This window comes from Podarcis erhardii (genome assembly GCF_964252035.2).
Source record: "Podarcis erhardii genome assembly, chromosome: 6".
Lineage (NCBI taxonomy): Eukaryota > Metazoa > Chordata > Lepidosauria > Squamata > Lacertidae > Podarcis > Podarcis erhardii.
Window position 1 is genome coordinate 21816776 of NC_138510.1, and position 12810 is coordinate 21829585.

A 12810-nucleotide genomic window follows, 5' to 3' on the forward strand; every position below is an offset into this window, starting at 1 on the left:
TCTAAAAAGGGTTCCAGGAATTCACATTTGCCAAGTAGCTGAACTGGGTAATTTGAAGGCTGAAATCTTTAAAAGTAAAAACAAACAAAAACAAACAAACAAACAAAATCCACTACTGAGGAAGAACCATCACTGGAGGGTTTTAAGGGGAAAGCCGTACCTCATCTACCTCTAAATATAGGCATATGTGATCGTATTATAAACTTCATCTATCAAAAAGTTTGACAATGGTTAAAACAAGAAGCATAACTTAACAATAAATGAACAGTGCTTAAAGTAAACAAACAGTGAAGTCCATCAAGGAACTCTATGATGTTGCTGTTGGTCAAATTATCAGGAATCTGAGCTGAATAGAAATAGACATCAAAGAATGTGTGGTGACAATGCAAAATGAACTAAAAACTTGCCTCCTGGGCTGTAGCAAGAAATCACATAAGAACTGTAAACAGTTTCATTCATAAGATAAATACTATGTTACGAGCGCGTTCTGTATCTCTGGTCCAAGTCGGCTTTCTGGTACCCACAAAGTAAATTAGTTTGCAGCTCTTGGTTACTTCCTTCTGGGTGCCCTCAGATGCTATGAGTTGCAAGTAAGCATCTCTTAGGCCTTTATCAATCCAGTACACACTTCTGGGGAACTCTACCAGGAAGTGACTAAGCAGCATTTTGTACTGAATTAAATAAATTTGAGAAAGCTGCAAGCTCTTGGAAAGCTGATGTGTCTTTCTCAAGCTCCTCACTCATTTGAGTGCTCATCCAAGATGAACAAAACTGTGATAACCAAGTACTGCTATTTTTACCAGCAATAACCTATTGCTCCCAGCCCCAAACTTCTTGTCAGTCATTCTATTTTCTCCCATTCTGTCAGTCAGGTGGTAAGGGTGTGGATTTAGACAATGGACTAGATCAAGGCTTTCCCCCTTGATACATACATCCCTCTCCCCATTTCTGCAGGAGTTATGTTCTGGTCCCCCATGCACATAAGTGAAATCATGTTTTCCATGCTCTCCAGCTCTCTCTCTCCACATAACTATCTCTTCAAGCAGAGCTGAAGCTCTGGGGTCAGCTAGAGACTGGAGGATGAGTGAGGAAGCAGCTGATGCTGTTGCCCTACCCCACACATCAGCTGTCTAAACAAAGCACCACTGTGCCTCAGGTCTCTTTGGGGCTTCCTCCGCTCTCACTGGCGTCCTCTTTGGGCTCATGAGCGACAAGGAGCCTCCAGCTCTCTCCCGCCATTTCCTGGTAAGATTTTATTTTATTTATTTGCCTGCTTACTCATTCATTCATTTTTCATTTCATTCCCCAGCACAGCATGTATACATGGTTGCACAAGAGTAGAACACACATAAGTGGAGGGATGCCTACATATACAGTATAAGGTAAAGGTAAAGGTACCCCTGACCATTAGGTCCAGTCGTGACCGACTCTGGGGTTGCGGCGCTCATCTCGCTTTATTGGCCGAGGGAGCCGGCGCACAGCTTCCGGTTCATGTGGCCAGCATGACTAAGCCGCTTCTGGCGAACCAGAGCAGCGCACGAAAACGCCGTTTACCTTCCTGCCGGAGCGGTACCTATTTATCTACTTGCACTTTGATGTGCTTTTGAACTGCTAGGTTGGCAGGAGCAGGGACCAAGCAACGGGAGCTCACCCCATCACAGGGATTCGAATCACCGACCTTCTGATCGGCAAGTCCTAGGCTCTGTGGTTTAACCCACAGCGCCACCCACGTCCCGCTAATATACAGTATAGTGCAACCCTTTTAAAAACAACACTGAAAGCCATTTCAAAGTTACAAAGTCGGAACAGAGGGAAAATGCACAGCACTCATGCTCGGAAGACTCTACCACAACACCCAGTTAATGGCCAGATATCTAGATGAAAAAAAAGTATTTGCCTGCCGGTGAAAGGAAAGCAGAGGATAGGCCAGTCTAGCTGCCTGTGGAAGGGAGTGCCACACTTTGGGAGCAGCCACCGAGATGGCCCTCTGTAAATGTGTGTCCTCATGTCCTTACCAAACGTGCCTGTGAAGGTTGTGTCTGTCTTTTGGAATGTTAACTTGTGGGCAGAGACTGTCTTGTTTTTATTTAGAGACTTCTCAACTGATAAAAATGCTTTAAAACAATAATTTTACTTATCTCAACTAAGATATTTATTTTGTCTTCAGCATGGAACGTCAAAAAAGGCTTATAAAATACGTGCAGGGGGGAAACTATTGTCTATAAAATATGCACAATGAAGTGCCAAAACTGCATATTTCACATAGTTTTATCTTACTGTGACCTTTTACATGCCTCCAAGCCCAGTTCATATAATGCCTTGTATTTCAGGAAAATACCTATTTGCTTCACTGCAAATTTTCATGAACAATTTTCAAGAGTAAGATTTTAACTTTTATTTACAATTAATCATGGTCCTATTCATTTTGGTGAATAACACTGTAGGGCTGAAGCTGCACCTGAAAAAAGTGAGGGTAAAAGCCTCTGTGTCCATAGGAGTCCACAGAACAGAGGTTTCTGCTAGCTTGTTTTCTGCCTAGTTTCTTCACTCCCAACCTCCTCTTTGGTGTTTTCCTAAATTTTGTTTCTTTCCTTTTGAATGTTTTATGGATTTTAGGAAGTTTAGTCAGTCTTCTAGATCATAAGGCATGATATAAAATGTTCCAAACCCCAATTTTGCACAAAGAAAACCAAATTTCTATGTCAAATTTGAAAATCTGCTGGATCCTCTTCACTGTCTTTCAAGTTCAATGTGGGAGTATACTCTTAGGAATATACTATACAATGGGGGCAGATTAGGGAAATTGGACATGATTTATTAACTATGTAAAAGTTACGGTATACAATACATCTAATATACAATATGGTTTTTGACATTTTAGTTTAACAATTTACACAAAGGAATCGGCTAGAGAGTAGACGAAACATAGCGACAGGTGAGGCAGCTGGCCCCAGAGGCTCACAGACAACACAATTTTATAATCATGTTTTAACAAGCTTTTTAAAGGAGTTTTTAAAGGTGTTTTTAAAACCAATTTTTTTATCAATTTACCCAATGAAATTAAGGTAACTGTATCTAGGAAAGTGTAAAAACTGATTATTGTCTTTATAACCCTGTCACTTGTAGTTAAAAATGAGCAGGTCACACTATACATGTTAAGAGAAGTGTTAACTTAAATTTAAGATATACTTGAGATAAAATATTAGATGTTGTCCAGTGTAGGGCAAGTAAGGGTGGGACTTCAAAGGAACAATCAGGAGCTTAAAGCTCCCAGATTTTTCCTTGATTGAGCTACACATCTTCAACTTCTTCAAACCACTGTATAGATTGAAGAAATGGGGAGCATTTGAAGGTGTGTTCCCACCAATCAACTGATAGGTAAGTGGGAGCATACCTTACTCAAAGCTTTCAAGAAGAAAGGTGACTTTTGAGAGGGTATTTTTGCTGTAATATTCCCACTTTGAACTATTGCAATATTGGAATTAAGGGTGAATGGTGTGATGGGAGGACAGGATTTTGTCCAACGAAGTGGTTAGTCGTGAGGGGGAGGGGTAATGAGGAGGGACTAAAAGAAGTGAAAACAAATCCTAAGCATGTGGGATAATTTATTTTGATACTGCCATTTTTCATATTTCCCTTGCCTCTGAATGTTAAAACTATTAAAAACTAAGGTTTAATTTAATGGGGCCAAATGAATCTGAGAAATATTCCAATAACAGCTTTTACAACTAATAAAACAAGGCACACAATGACTTATCTACAATTTTAACAAATTTGGCATACAATTGCTTTGTACATTTAACACATGCACTATGACAAAAGCTGCACACTGCAAACACCGATAATGTAATATGCTAAGTAATATAATAAAAGCTGCCTTATGAAAATTTGATTATTTTCACAGCTACACTGCCTTTCCAAATGACATTAGTTCTTGCAAAGCATTATTCCTGACAGTTTTTTTCACAAACTAGCTGATGCAGATATAAGAGCATTTATCTATTAACTGACCAGCCATGAAAATATTTCCCTTTAAAAGGGAGATGTTCCAAACACACACCTCTGGTATTCAGTTTCAGAGCAGCAGTATGTCAGTTCCTTGCTGCAATAACTATCCCTTTCATCCTTAAGACAGACCACATCACTCTTAACACTTTCAGAACTGGTATCACTCAAGGTATTGATGAAAACAGGACATAAAATTAACTAAAAACACACAACTTGCATCACAAAAACAAAACCAAACAGGTTTTTCCTGTCAGAGTATCAGCTTAGTTTGGTAGTTCCATTCACATCCCAAAGGAAATATTTAAAAGTGCTCCAGATCTTAGAAGTGCAGATCTTCTAAGTATGACGTTTTTAGTATTACTAAGGCACTGCAATTTGCATGAACTTCCTCTTTTGTCCTCTTATATTTTTAATAAGTGAATCAGGTTTTAAAAGAGCACATTCTGACTCATTCATCTCAGAACAATGTTGTACTAGTATAGCCTGTTGTACTAGTATAGCCACAGATTCTTCAACTGATCTCATTCAGAGCCACACCCCCCCCCCCCATTTTAGTTTGGATTATTTAAAAAAATTAAACATAAATCTGTTTCAAGTAATTAAGCTTTTTAGAGCTGACAACAATTTTTCCCCAAACTTCAGAATGGCAACACTACTATTGTTGTCAGGAAGCTAAAGGATTCCAGAAATATTGGGGGTGGGGGAGAACCCCCAAATGACATAATGGCATAAATTACTGATTGCTATGCTGCACCCGCAAAGGTTTTTCTTGATACCTTCTGGGTCCCCCCCCCCCATGGCCCTTCCCCCACTAAAATTAGGTTTGAAAGAAGACTTCTGCTGTGGACCACAGAATGCCTTTTCCCAAGTTTACTTGCAGTACAAAGGGACATTTTTTGGTGCGTGAAGTTTCACAGCTGCAGAGAGCCAGCACCACGATTAGGCTTCAGATAAGCCTTTTGCTGGCGACAATAGAAAGCCTTATTACAATGGAGGTGGGTGATAGCAGGCAGTTGCAGCTTGGAAGGTAAGGGTTACCACTCCCTTCCCAGCTAGACAGCACTCCCAAAATTCCCCCTCTGCTGTTGCAATTAGACTTGGAAAGAGTTTTCTCTTGTTGAAGGGTGGGGCAGTGATCTTCCTGGAGATTGCAACTGCAGAGGGAAGGTTAATTCTTGTTTCCCTAGCTGCACAGTCCAGGAAGCTCACCTTTTCCCCATTAAGCTTTATAAAAAAGTGAACACCTCATAATACGTTGGTTCGTCTCAGCTTTCTCAGAAAAAGCTTTATCTTTGCAGAGCCCTCATACTTAAAGGTAAAGGCAAAGGACCCCTGACCATTAGGTCCAATCGTGACCGACTCTGGGGTTGCGGAGCTCATCTCGCTTTATTGGCCAAGGGAACTGGTGTATAGGTTCCGGGTAATGTGGCCAGCATGACTAAGCCGCTTCTGGCGAACCAGAGCAGCACACGGAAACACCGTTTACCTTCCTGCCAGAGCGGTACCTATTTATCTATTTGCACTTTGACGTGCTTTCGAACTGCTAGGTTGCTAGCAGCCATCATACTTAGGGCCTGATAATTTCATAATGCTGCCCAGCTCAATCAACCATCCAGGCTCCCTAGGGAAATGGACACTTCCAACACTGTTCAGCAAGTTCATAAAGAGGCTCCTGTGGTTGCTGAAGTCATTTCCACCTCCAGAGTTGGTGGCAATTCAGTTTCAACTAAAGATTCAACCAACCAGCTCACTTCAGTTAAAAGTAATACCTGACTTCCACCAGCTACTGCTGACTTCGGTTCAGTGCTGGTAGCTTAGTTCCTTTAAGAGTACATTACTTACTGCTACAAAACCCACATGCTTTTACTTCAATACTATGCAGGACAAAAATGATGTGACAACAATATGAATACAGATGTGAAGTCGTATGGGGAGGTGGAGAGCAAGGAACAGGAGGACATCCACCCCATAGAGCTAAATTACATGGTTCTCCCAAAGAACCCTGAAAGTCTACCCCTCACACAGCTACAATTTGCAGCACTCATAACAAACTGTAGTTCTTGGAATTCTTTGGGGGAGCCATGTGCTTTAAATGTATGGCGTGAATGTGTCCAAAGACAGTGACTGTGGTAGTATAGCTACACCCATGCAACAGGGCCCCTTGCAGTTTGGTCAAAGTCTCTGTCCCAGCCAATTGCTTCACCCACAACAGCAAAAGTCTCTCTGGCTGCCAAGACAGCAGCTGAAATATCACTGCAGAACTAAACAAGTCAGCAGCTCTCCCTTCCCCACATGATTTTTATTTAGTCATCAACAAGTTTTGAAAAAGTTAGCTTTTGAAAAACTATTCCAAGAAATACATGAACATGTTCTAGTGATAAACCTTCCATCTACTGTTACTGAAAGCAGGAAGCTTAAAACCATGGTCTGTGATAATATCTTTGAACTTTGCAAAAATGTGCAGCTTGGGCACTTATGATTAGCAGCCCTGAATAACAGCATTGAGCAAGCATTTTTAGGTCTTATAATTTAAAAAAGGTACTTTCGTCAAAATTTTCTCCTATTTTTGATTATAATTAGGTATTTTTAAAATAAATATAATTGTGAGAACTGATAAAAGCTCATTACATCCTGTAAACATATGTGTCATTAATCTTTTCATGCATTTGGTCCACCAGTTTAATCCTACAATGCTTAGGAGCTGAATACCTGCAAATAGATATACAGTCGTACCTTGGTTTGCAAACGCCTTGCAACTTGAACGTTTTGGCTCCCGAACACCACCAACCTGGAAGTGAGTGTTCCGGTTTGCAAACGTTCTTTGGAACCCAAATGTCCGACAGGGCTTCTGATTGGCTGAGAAGCTGCGATTGGGTTTTGAACATTTTTGGAAGTTGAACGGACTTCCGGAACGGATTCTGCTTGAGAACCAAGCTACGGCTGTATATAGCGTTAGCAGCTGGAAACTATTGCAAAGTTTCTGTATTTGCATAAATTAGAAAATCCCCTAAAATAAAATCTTCTATTTCTAATTTGCCAAGTAGCAATATCAAGTGGGTGTAATTTTCCTTTCCTTTACGATGAAGTTTGGCTTTTAATAGCCAAAATATTTTCTGAAGTTACCTTAATTTTTGCACTGTACCAGCTTCAAGTTGGGGGGGGGGCTTTCAAGCAAGATTCTCTACGTGTGTTTCTTAAAATGTGAGGGGCAGGGTGAGACCTTCACACAGGGCTCAGCATGCGGCCAGTATTGTTATATCCCACATATCTTACCACTTCACCTCTTCCTTTGCATTTGCCTTTCTTCCCTTTGTAAAAGAGGTAAAATACAAGACACACACTCATGAGAGGGCTTTCTCCTTCTTGCTTTGTAGCAAGTTGCAGATAGGAGGTATTCTGTTTGTTTGGTTGTTCATACCTTCCCAGGCTTACTGGAAACAAGAGAGCCCCAAAAGTAGCTTTCAGGATGCTGTTCAGTTGGGGATTTGAGTATTATGAGCATCACATCCAGCAAAGCGCTCATGGTTGCTATAACAAAATGTACATTTTGTATCCATATCAATAGGTCAAAATGTGCTAATTCCTTTTTTACATTAACTTATCAGAACTGCTTATCGTATAACTGTAATTTATTTCATTTTACATATATGACTTTAAGTAGCCTAAATTTCAGCTACCTTGACTGCTAAAATCTTGTCTTGACTGATAAAATTAAAGGAAGAATAAGCTTTTAATAAGCTTTTATTGTATTCAATAGGATTTTTAAGTATTAAAATGGGTGAGACTCAGGAGTGGATTGAGGTCCCTTATAATAGCCTGGACAGCAAACCATTATAAGACACCTGACTTTTACTAACTTTAATGCTTAGAATTCCTCCACCCACAATAGCCATTATACAGTTTTTCTTCCCTCTTCCCCACAACAGTTACCCATTTGCCAATAAGTAGGAGAGCCTTCAGTTTCCGGACTGTCTTCAAATCATGAGTTGGAAATAATGATACAGTCTGACATTTTAATTTGCCTACTGGTTTATTATTAGTCAGCAGTTCATGTTATTCAGTCAAGAATCATCATATGTAAATGCATACAGTCATACCTCATGTTACGTTTGCTCCATGTTACGTTGTTTCAAGTTATGTCCTGCGGTGACCCGGAAGTACCAGAAAGGGTTACTTCCAGGTTTCGCCACTCACACATGCGTAGAACCATTAAATTGCGCTTGGCGCATAAGTGCCAAATCATGCCGCGCATCTGCACAGATACGGCGCTTCAGGTTGCGCTCTTTTCATGTTGCGAACGGGCTTCTAGAACGGATCCCGTTCTCAACCAGAGGTACCACTGTAATTCATTTCTGCAGTGCCAGACAGACAGTTAACAGTAAACCTGTAGTCAACCTACCATTAGGTTCTGGTTCAGTAAAATTAATAGCCAGTTGGCAACAAAATAATCCAAGAATAGATACCCATGATATATAAATGCCTGATACTGTTTCCAAGATGTAGTAAATACTATACCTTAGGACAAAGCTTAGCTATTAAAATATAACAGAAGAGGCCAAACAACTGGTGCTCATTGCAGAACACAAATAGAATACAAATACAGGTAACTTACACTTATTTAAAATATGTGCTCACAGCTTTACATGTTGCAGAATTTTTTTTTTAAATGATGAAAAATTGCACACACAATGAGAAATTAAGAAAATGGTGCAAAAGTGGCACACGGGGTGGGGTGGGGAGCGGAGAGGGTGCGAGAGCATAAAAAATGGCCAGCAATCCCAAAAGTCTTCATGAAAGTATTTGGCTGTGGAAGAAGCAGATGAAGAGGAAGAGGGTGACTGGAGGAGGCCACAGAGATTTGTGGAGGTGTTTGGAGAGATTCAAACCACAGAATGGCCCCCAAACACAAGGCATTACCATCATCAGCTGATGGGAAACCCAAGAAGCGGAGGGTGGATCCCACACTGGAAGAGAAGTCGGCTCTACTGGACTGCTTCAGAGATGGCATGTCTGTGTGTACTGTGGCACTCAGATGCGGCTGTAATTAGTCCATCATCCATGCCATCAATGTGCATGAGAAGGAGATCTGTGAGGCTGTGGCAGCAAACACACCACTGACTGCAAAGGTGACCAGCCAGGTGCAGGAAAAGGCTTTGGTGAATATGGGAGAAAGCACTGGACTTGTGGCTAGAAGGCCTAAACTGGAAACGTGCTCCTATGGATGGCAGCATCTTGCATCAAAAATTTCTGAGCCTATAGGACCACTTCAAACTTTCCACCACAAATGGGGACTGGCCTACCAAGGAATTTAAAGCCAACCCAAGTTGGCTTAACAGTTTTAAGATCTGCTTCAACCTGAAGAATATCTGAACGACAGGGGAGGCTGCATTTGCAGACTAAGAGGCTGCAAAAACATACCTTGTGCAACAAAAGCAGTTACTGGACGACAAGGCATACCTTCCAGAGCAAGTCTTCAACACAGACAAGACAGGGCTTTTCTGGAAGCAAACGCCTGAGTGGACTTGCTTTGTCAAAGCTGAAAAAAGAACCCCTGGATGGAGCAACTGTGCTGCTCTGTGGCAATATGGCTGGACACTTAATAAATTGGTCTGGTTTCTTTTTTAGACAATGATAGCTTCATAACACACACAGTGGCCCCCTATGCACTAGCTGCAAATAAATAAATAAATAAATAAATAAATAAATAAATAAATAAATAAATAAATAATAATAATAATAATAATAATAATAATAATAATAATAATAAAAAATAATGATGGAGTAAGATAAAGCCTCTAAGTTGTTTTGGTGATTTAATCTGAAATCAAGCTGGATTTAAGCTTATTAGTTCTCTGGTAACTTCTCTCTTTTTCATTGTGGGTGTTGGTTTATTTATGGATGGATGTTCTGTATTATTTTATTAATGCTATTGCTACGAGTCTGTCATGACTTTTGACTAGAACAATAATCTTATGAATTTGAAACTTAATAAAGCTAGGCTTCCTAAACAGGTCTCAAAAAAACCCATGCCCTAAATCAAGTATCTGCTTCCTGTGCTTTGGCAATCCAAGAAAAAGGTCTGGGTGACTTCTTCATTTCTGCACTGGTTCCACAACTGCTTCATTTCAACAGTGATGTAGGAGAGAACACTTGCAGCTTAAAAAGATGCTGCTTGTATTCCCTCTCATGTCCCTATTGTCCTTGCCCTTCTGTACTTTTGAATGGAATGGATAACCACTTCTGAGCTCCTATTCAGTATATTATGTAAGCCCACCATTTAGAATGGTTTGCCTTATATAGTATTTTGTTATCTAACATCAAACTTAAATCCTCTAATAGTAGAAACCCATTTCCAGTTATGAGGAACTTTTAAAGCAAATTATTTGCAACTAAAGAAGAGAATTAGATGAGTGAGCAATTCTTATAAAAAAAGAAGTGAAGGCACTTTATCATAGAAAATGAATATTCAACAGAAAAGCTTAACAGTCATTTATAAAAGGGTGTGAGTTTAATACATAGTTCAGGGCTGCTAAGGAAGGATACACAAAAGGATTTCCTGTTTTTATGGATATCTGCCTTTGCTTTGCTTTAGTCGGTTTGAAGCTTTGTGCATAAAGCTATTTGAAACTGGCTACCATACCTAACATTTGTATTTCAAAGATTCAAGTTTACTCGCAGGGTATTACAGTGTTATTTTAAATGTGTAACTATTGTTTTTAGTTGTGCAGCTAGAACTAGTATTTATATATTTAAAATATTCAATGGTAACAAAATATGCAATAAGCAGGTCTTTAAAATAAGTTGCGAATTAAAGATATTTCAAGTAGTTTTAATTGAAAAATAAAGTGTTATGCTCATTTATATTAAAACAAGATGAACCACTGCAATTAAAAATTACTTTCATTTTTACTCAGACTTGGCTGGAATCCAAAAACCACAAAACTATTGCTATGCACCCAAGAGGGCTCTGAGTTTATGCTTCTAAAATGGCAAACCATTTTTGAAACTGAGGAAGCAGTTTGAGCTAAGCTATAACATGGGGCTTTGCAGAAACCCTCTAGAGAAACATAAGATGCCAAAATAGCATGAAATACAGTGGCCACATTAAGACATTAACACTAAAGATGTCAACAAGCCTACATCCCACCCTTCTCCAGTGCAGTCATGAGGCGATCCAAAGAACTTGCTTCCATTTTCAACTAACCACAGTTTGTTATAGTCAAACCAGACAAACTGTTGTTACCTTTAACTATAGTTTGTCTGAACAAATTAATTGTGCTTGAGCCCGGAATATTTGGATATGCCATAGTTATAATCTTCCATGGTCCTAATGTTTGCAAATTTAACAAATCAACTGAGGTTAGCCATTTCTAATGTGTCTGTTATGTATCATACAACTTGGAAACATTTAAATTACCAAAAGTTAGGTAGGGTACTTACCACAGGAAATCTTGCCCTCCAGGACATAAACATATGTTTAAAACTCTTTCTGAAAGAAAGCAGTGAACACAGCGTGTAAGAACTTTACAATTTTGATACAGCATTGAACACAGATTGTGTATATCTTACTCTGAGTTACTCTGTCCCAACTAAAATTATAGTTGCAGAATTACAAAAGGTCTCATGTATATGCAGGACAGCCCCCACCCCCAAATTCCAACAATGTCCGATACTTGCTGCAGTCCCCACACACCCCATCCCATTTGTTTATTTATAAAAGTATTTCTAGGCCACCTATCATAAAAATATCAGGGCAGTAAACAACAATTAAACATTATTACAAACAATATAATCATAGAAGTAAATGCCTAATCAATTTTAAAAGCGGCAAAGACCCCCTGGTATAAAAGAGGAACCTGAAAGTCAAAAGAAGGAAACTTGCTGATTCTCTGCTGTAATAATATTGTGCAGCAGGCGACTGGCGACGCTAGGTGCCCGACTTATAGAAGCCAGTCAGGCCTCTGTAACATGGGGGGCTCCTCCAGTTGATCTCAGTGATCAAGTTGGGTTATAAGAGCTCAGGTCATCTTTATTGTACCCTGGTCCCAAGTTGATCAGAACTCTGAATATTGGCATAAGAACATGGGCTGATTATCACACATGTGCGGAGTTCTGTTACACTCATGCCCTGCTTGTAAGTTTCCAATAGGCATCTGGCTGGTCACTTTGAGAACATGACACTGTACATGATGGGCCTATGGTCAGATCTAGCTGAGCTCATCTAACATTCTTAGGAAATATTCAAAATTAATTCTGTTATTGTTGTATACCTCCAGTATCAACTTACATATGAAATGTTTCAACAGGTTTAGTAGACCTAATTATAATCATTGTGACATGAGAGGGATTTGTCATGGTCATAATTCACTGATAGTTTAGACTCTTTACTGGTTTCTCCTTTCCCAAGTTGTAACAACTATTGTTCAATAAGGTACAAGAGGCATTTAACTATTTAAGATGCTTTCAGAAAGTTCAAATGCCTGAAGAGCACCAATTGCATTTTTTTATTTCTTAAACATATTTATGCAATGTAATTAAAAAGTTAACAGCCAAGGGTCACAGCGACAAAATACAATATCCATTTGCTAGTGAAATACATTTTAAATTAGAGAGACAAGAGCTCACTTTGAGAAAAAGTCTGAAGCCTCAAAGCAGTCTTGCAAAACATTCCAAAGCCTTAGCCTTTGGTTCAAGACAAACATATTTCAGCTGAAAATAAATGCCAGACGACTTCTGCCTTCAGATTCAGCAGACAGCCTTGGAATAAATCCTATAACTCAAATGTTGCTCTGGTGTGAGCAA

At 39.5% G+C, this 12810-nt stretch overlaps 1 protein-coding gene across 14 annotated transcripts in view; it reads right to left on the bottom strand.

Annotated features, from left to right (window-relative positions):
- NCOA3 (nuclear receptor coactivator 3) overlaps nt 1-12810 on the bottom strand; it is a 98931-nt gene that overhangs the window by 42839 nt on the left and 43282 nt on the right. For all 14 annotated transcript variants that reach the window (XM_081867501.1, XM_081867503.1, XM_081867498.1 and 11 more), the window contains one exon: nt 11449-11497. The gene's annotated coding sequence lies outside the window, so the exon portion shown is untranslated. The remainder of the gene's footprint in view (nt 1-11448; nt 11498-12810) is intronic.